The sequence below is a fragment of the Tenebrio molitor genome, chromosome 2, assembly GCF_963966145.1.
Source record: "Tenebrio molitor chromosome 2, icTenMoli1.1, whole genome shotgun sequence".
Taxonomy (NCBI): domain Eukaryota; kingdom Metazoa; phylum Arthropoda; class Insecta; order Coleoptera; family Tenebrionidae; genus Tenebrio; species Tenebrio molitor.
The window spans coordinates 22,301,509-22,308,412 of NC_091047.1; the positions used below are offsets into that span (position 1 = coordinate 22,301,509).

Consider the following 6,904-nt stretch of genomic DNA (forward strand, 5'->3'; position numbering starts at 1 on the left):
AATTTTTAAAGAATTTATTCCATACTTTTGCCGCTCACTGTATAGGCAGAATATAGCCTAAGGGAGTCCGTTTCGGCTCAGGGACACGAGGGTCGCGGGTTCGATTCCGACCCAGGGCGAAAAAAAAAAAAGGCTATATTCTATCTCGTGATTCGGAAGTCACGTTAAGCCATTGGTCCCGGTCTATTGAGTTGGTCATCATGCCCCTCATAGATTTGTAAAACCAGTCCTAGACTGTGTAACAACATTTTTTAAATACACCAAAGCCAAAACGATCTCACAATATTTGTAATTCTTTCAATGCCTTCATTATTTGAAAGTTTTTGATTTTAGTTTTGATAAATTTTAGTCCTAAACTTTACAAACAAAAGTACAATAATCTTAAACCTAAAATTGATTAATAATTTCAGTATTCATCACACTTAGTTGCTAAGTAAGATCTGTATTTGCAGAATTATTCACTGATGTAAAAATTTGGTGTGGAATGTAACAGATTTTAGTCACGTGTTTCTAAACCTGCCTCAAGAACCACCAAAGAATTTACATTCAACCCCTCTTTATGGTGCATATATACTTGGTGTCCACTTGAAAAGTTCTGAATTTATTTCTGTTGTCTGTAACGTTTCAAATTTGAAATTGAAATATTAGGATGTGAGCACTTTTGGACAGGACAACATATTTATTAAAACAATTTTGTAACAAAAAGTGATAAGTTATAAAGGAAAGTGTTTGAAATATTTTAATCAACTTTGGGGGTAACTTTTCTATTTCTTCGCAAATAACCGGTGTATTTTATATTTGATATACCAAATGTTATAACAAACAACTCTATTTGTTCTATTTTTTACATTTTTTACTGAGTAAAGTTTACCTAAAAATAGACGAATTATTTTGCTTATTGAATAATCAACTCCTTGTTTTCCTGGTTAGCGTTATTGTGATGTTTTTATTTTTTAAATATATTTGTGTTACTAAACATGACATGACATGACAAGAACAACTTACTCGTAGATTCCAGCAAAGAAATAGATCTTTACCGCTACTTGCCTAGCCGTCCAAAAATTACTTAAATCTAAACAACAGATTGCTGTGAAATTCCTCATTAAAAATTTACAATAGATACACAATTTATTCTGAGCTGTAAGTTTATTAATTACATAATAGTATATTAAAGAACGAGTTTTATAAGGGTTGATTTGAGTCCCAAGTGTAGAAAACGACCCGTATGGGACGAGTGCGCCAATGCCCTTATAAAACGAGTTTTTTTTGTTATTTTTTAAATTTTGCACCCTTGTTTTAATTTTGAAATAAAAAAATTAAATTTTCAAATTCTAGGGAATTTTGTATTAATTGGTAATTCAAGGTAACGGATGCAACTACATTTGCAACAGATGTTAAAAAGTACCTCGAGTTTGAACATTAATACTGGAAGTTTTTTGGTGTAAATGACAATAATACACTGAAATATTGATAAAAAATTTTTAGAGATCTATTAAAGTACGAGTGCTTTAAGAGATAGCCGTAAACGACTCCAAATTGAATACAATAATAGCCCTATTAGAGACGCAGATTCTAAAATAGTGTTAATTAGTGGCGATTCGCTAATAATGCTACTGAGTAAGCAAATAAAAATATTTAAAAAATCATAATTAAATTTCATAGTTTAGAACCTGATTGGTTAGTCTGTTCTTACACATAATATGAATTTGTAGTGTGACAGGTTGTACGAGTGCTGATCAATTTTGACTTGTTATTGTTAATGTGTTTCAATCTACAATAGCAAAACCATAATGTACAGGTACAGTTAATTTCAAAATTATCGAGTATACCTCAAAAATCAAGAAGTCGATTTATTACAGTTTTTTCCAGATGTGAAGATGTCTTTTTAAAATGTGGACGTCATATTTTTATATAGGTTAGGTAAGTTTGACAACATAAATGTCGCTGATATTTTAGAGCACCATAATATTGTTTGTTTTATCCTCTCTACACGGTGCTCTTCGCGATATTATAATATTGGATTACCCTCCGAATCTACCACCCTTCTAATTTGGAAAGAATGACCACTTTCGCGTAATCGCCTAGATTAGGCATTTTGTTTGTCAAAATTGACATTGATCTTTGACAAAAAATGTAAGTGCATTTTACACTGTAGAAAATTAGGTGTACTCTATAACTTTGGAATTAACTGTAGATCAAATCGTTAGATATGTGCTTCGATTAGTTCAAAATTTGAGTGTTGAAAATATTCACCTTTTGTTTCTATTTGTATTTGAACAGTTCCATTTACATATTTATCCTAATAGACCAAGTTGTTTAGCTTTGATTGTTGTTAAAATCACTTGAATAAAAAATATAGAACCTTTAGGTTTGTACAAAGTGGTATTACATAAAACTTACCTAAGTGTAAGAAATTTATTTCCATTATTAGTTCCGATTCTTTTTTCCAAACGGAACAATACGAGCATAAGCAATAAGCGAGGAAAAATTTACGGAAACTATTTCAAACAGACGTGGAAGGTTCCACAAGAAAATAAATCCAAAAATCTTTTCACCAAATTGTTTCCACTTTTAAAATTGGCAATCACGACAAATGCATGTTTGGACATTGGACACTTAATGCCGGCTTCCGATTTTAATTAATTCAATAATTAAAAATACTTCTATTTTAACTAAACAAACATCATTTAGAGAAGAATACATTCCATGCAATTCTAAAAGCTTGATTCATTTGCAATTAATATTATGTAAGAATTAATAATTAATTTAAAAAATGGGGAGGGTTGATATCTCTTTTCTACTTAAAGTGTAATAGAAATTTATATTCACTGAATACGCAACAGATTTTCCAGATATCCATCACGAGAAAAATATAACATTCTGCCAAAAACTACCACTCTAATTTTAATATTAAGGAAAAAAATAAGCATAAAGCATTGTGTTGAAAATCGCATTCATAAAATTATAACCAATCAAATTTTGTAATTTTTACTTTAGCAACCAATAAGACGATGATTTAGTGGAAATCACCATGGACATCACACAACACACTGATTTCCAGAAATCACTCTAGAGAGATTTTTGGAAATCATATCACGCGGCCATTCATTCATCAATACACACTTATAAATAATTTTATTTATGCGATTTTCTAGCTGAATTTATTTCGAGCCGTTTTGATTTCCAGAAATTATTATTTCTCCCTGTCTCGTTCTTTTAGCGTAATCACCACTCACTGGCGTTCGTGGTGATTAATACGCAAAAAGAACTCGACAGGTCGAAATAATTTCCGGAAATCAAAACGGCTCTTAATAGATTATATATGAAAAGTTAATAATTTAGTTTTTCGTTGACCGTTTATTAATTTCAATATTAAGGAATTGTTTTGTCTAAAATATGGTAGGTATATTAATAGACCTCATTAATACACTATTTTTGTGATTTTGACGTTTTAGCTGGTGACAAACTCGAACATGCATTGTTTGCACTTACCAACACTGCAGCAAGTAGTGCAGCAAGGTTTTCTAGCTCCATAACTGTACAATTACGAATTCACAAATTGCAATTCACTTTTTCAAATGCCGACCTTTTTGGTTAATAATTTGGTTTATAATTCGCATGTCATATTTTTCAAAGATAATTAGTTTTTTTTAGCAAACATGATTTTTACGTGAAATTGAAAATGTATGGAGTTGACGTTATTGTCTTCTGACACTCTTTGTGGAAAAGTGAATAGAAAGTGTTGAAAAATTCAAAAATAGCCTACCCTGAGGCCTGAGGACAAAAAAAGGATGAAGGTATTTTATGAGGTCTCATCTTTATCGAAAAAGATGAAATTGGTTTTAATTTGGTATTAATTTCAAATGTTGTAACCAAAAAAAAAAGAGTTTGTTAAAGGACGATTAATAATCTCAACTATTAAAGGCACTCACTCGCTATGCTCGTTCGTGCTTTAAACAGTTTCGATTATTATTAATCGCCTTCATTAACAAACTAGTTTATTAAATAACTATAATTTATGTTCCTTAAATTAGGCAACACATTATACAATTTTGTGGTATTTTACGCACAATTAAAAGTGTGATATTTTAAATCAACTTTAAGCGTAGTTCAACAGCAAGTTGAATAAAAATAAAAATATGCATGGGAATATAAGTATATAAAATAATAAATTATCAAATAAATATAAACGAAAACTATTCTTTTTTCAAAAATACAATTAGGAGTGTCATGTCGCAACTATTGCGTAACAACATTACGCCAAGTCATCTCGGGTCCTAACAAGAATGAATTTTTAATTTAAATATTTACGGAAAATCCATTAAAATACAACTTATTTATATGTTTCAAAACCGAACAAATCTTCCACACGTTACTCATGTAGTCATGTATGTTAATTATTATTCCACAAAGTCCACACCATAAACAAGTACTTTTCCTTCACTTCAAACAGATATCACTTCCGATTCTAATTCGATTATATCATAATTCAATTATAAACTATGCCGAAGTGATATGATTAACGCTTCCGCGGATCCAGAAACGTCTTTAACATTGAACTCCATTATCTAAATATCAAAATTCATTTTCGACGTCATCTCTTTTATTAGCATAATATATTAACAAAATTATTGCAATAAATTACACAACCTATATATATTCAACAAGTAAAGCTGAATCCTTCATTACTAGTTCAACAGTCAAATTTGCATATACGTTCCCGCTACCAGTGCTAAAATGGCAAAAATAGTGTTTTTCTTAATCGTTGCTATTTTCGTGAGTTCAAGTGTTTGTCGACCAAAATCAGCTAATAATAGACAAGACGACACGTTTAGCAGTTTGGACCAAGAAGACAATGGACCACGTCATAGAAGATACGTAGGCGAGTTGAATCCTTCCAGGGGCGAAGTAATAGCCGACACTCTGAAATATCCAGATCATACATTTATTTTCGTTCCTTTCTACACAGTACGTAGGTTTTACGCACGCAAAGAACGAATTGTTACATAACTCTAATCATCTGTGCCAAAGACTGACTAAAGATGTATTTATTTGAACCACGAATAAATTATTTTTCCTAGCTTGTTTTATTTTTCAACCCACTCGTAGATCCTTCGCTTACTTTGTTGTGTCTCATCCAGATATTAGGTCAATATCGACAAATATTGAAACTATTACCAATTCTGTCAATAAGAAATTCTAATTAACACTGTCACAACTGCATTCAGTGAAAACAATTGCGTTACAGAAGGTTCGAGAAAACTGCGTTGTATTTTTCTTCTGCTTCAGAACTTTAGCGATAAGTGACAAGATTTGAGGATGTGATGATAAACACGGTTCATGACTTCCGGTGTTATACTTTCGATTTATCACGATTTTACTAATGGTATCAAATATGTGGCCATGTTGTAATAATAGGTAAACTCCATAAATAATCTTTTTTTAACCAACAACACAATTAGCACCTTTGGCTTGATTTCTTGTACAAAGTCACGGGTATATAAGGAGATACGGAGACAATCATTAACCAAATTTGTTCGTCAACAACAAAGAAAAAATCAAGATTCACGGTGAGCGGTGACAATCAAACATAAATGAAGCTCTTTGTGGTGAGTGTGCAATAATATTTATTTTGTCCTTTTATTGAACGTGTAATAATTTTCCAGATTATCACTCTTGTTGTAATACTAATAAGCACTGTGACCGTTTCCCGATCAATGCCTACGACTGTCACAGCCGTAAGTGAAGATGATGCAGGAGATACACTGGATGATCTGGATGTAGCCGAAGTCTTCGTTTTCAGACCGTTGTTTGTCTACAGGGCCTTGCAAGACCGAAGAGCTCGTCTAAGACAATGAAAGTGATTTTGTTTGGTTTTTATTTAAATGTATAAGCATTGTGTATATTGTTTAAATACTTTTTTACTTTTATATCCATATTTTAATACTTTGTAACGCTGTTGAAAATTGTTGCAATATGTTAGCTTGGATGTAGCAATTATTTAAAATATAAGGAAAAGTAACTAAAGAATTACTTTTGTATTCCATACTAGTCGATGACAAAATATAAATAAATAAATACATAATCGAATATTTATGTTCTTTCAATTTACAATTTTGCCATCTTCACATATCTCCTAAAGTTAATTAAAATAAAATATAAGAATCAGCTGATTAATTTTTGAAGGATAGGTTTACTTTACTATGCGCTAAGAAATAAAGCAGATTATTGAAAAATAAGAAATGGTAATACATACAAGCTACAATAATATATAAAGAAATTGTTTCACAAAAGACGTTGAAGGTAATGGAGACCAAATAGTTACGGAAATTAATTCTTTCTGACTTGATGAAATTCAGGAAGTTCTTTATAAAGCTATAAGAAATAGTTCCTAATTTTAATCACTTGAAATTCAAATAAAATAAATGCAAAAAGAAAATTAGGTATGCAGATACAGTTGAGTGCTCCTCCAAAGATCTTAATTGCTGTTTGGTGTTGAAGAGTTGAAGTTAAGAATATAACGTTAGGAATTCATATTTTTTATACTACAAATAATAAACGAACAGTTACATACTCGTATACAGAATATTCCACGAGTGATAATGAGCCCGGCAAAATTGAAGATGCAACCCACAATATACCTATTTGGGAATTTATTCTAACGTGGATATTTGTTTTTTGATTTAAAAAACATAAAACATGGTTAGCTGTGCAGTTTCATAAATTTTGATATGCTTAGTTAAATGAAATTGTGAAAAAACGAAGAATTTTTGGGAAAATGTTTATTGTCTGCATAAACGCGCAACGGTAGAAGTAAATTTTTATTACATTCGTCATAAATCCTTCGAAGTTCGAATACATTTTTTCGGTAGCCTCCATTATTTATTACATACCAATAATATGT

General features: G+C 30.8%; 1 long non-coding RNA gene across 4 annotated transcripts; it reads left to right on the forward strand.

Moving 5' to 3' along the window:
• Window positions 1-1,523: 1,523 nt before the first annotated feature.
• Window positions 1,524-6,092, forward strand: LOC138123810 (uncharacterized). 4 transcript variants are annotated; one of them, XR_011156911.1, is made up of 4 exons: window positions 1,784-1,798; window positions 1,870-1,920; window positions 5,290-5,609; window positions 5,667-6,092. It is a non-coding gene; the product is annotated as an uncharacterized lncRNA (long non-coding RNA). The 4 variants fall into 4 exon arrangements; XR_011156909.1 differs by having other exon boundaries at window positions 1,684-1,798; window positions 1,870-5,609; XR_011156910.1 differs by having other exon boundaries at window positions 1,860-5,609.
• The last annotated feature ends 812 nt before the right edge of the window (window positions 6,093-6,904 follow it).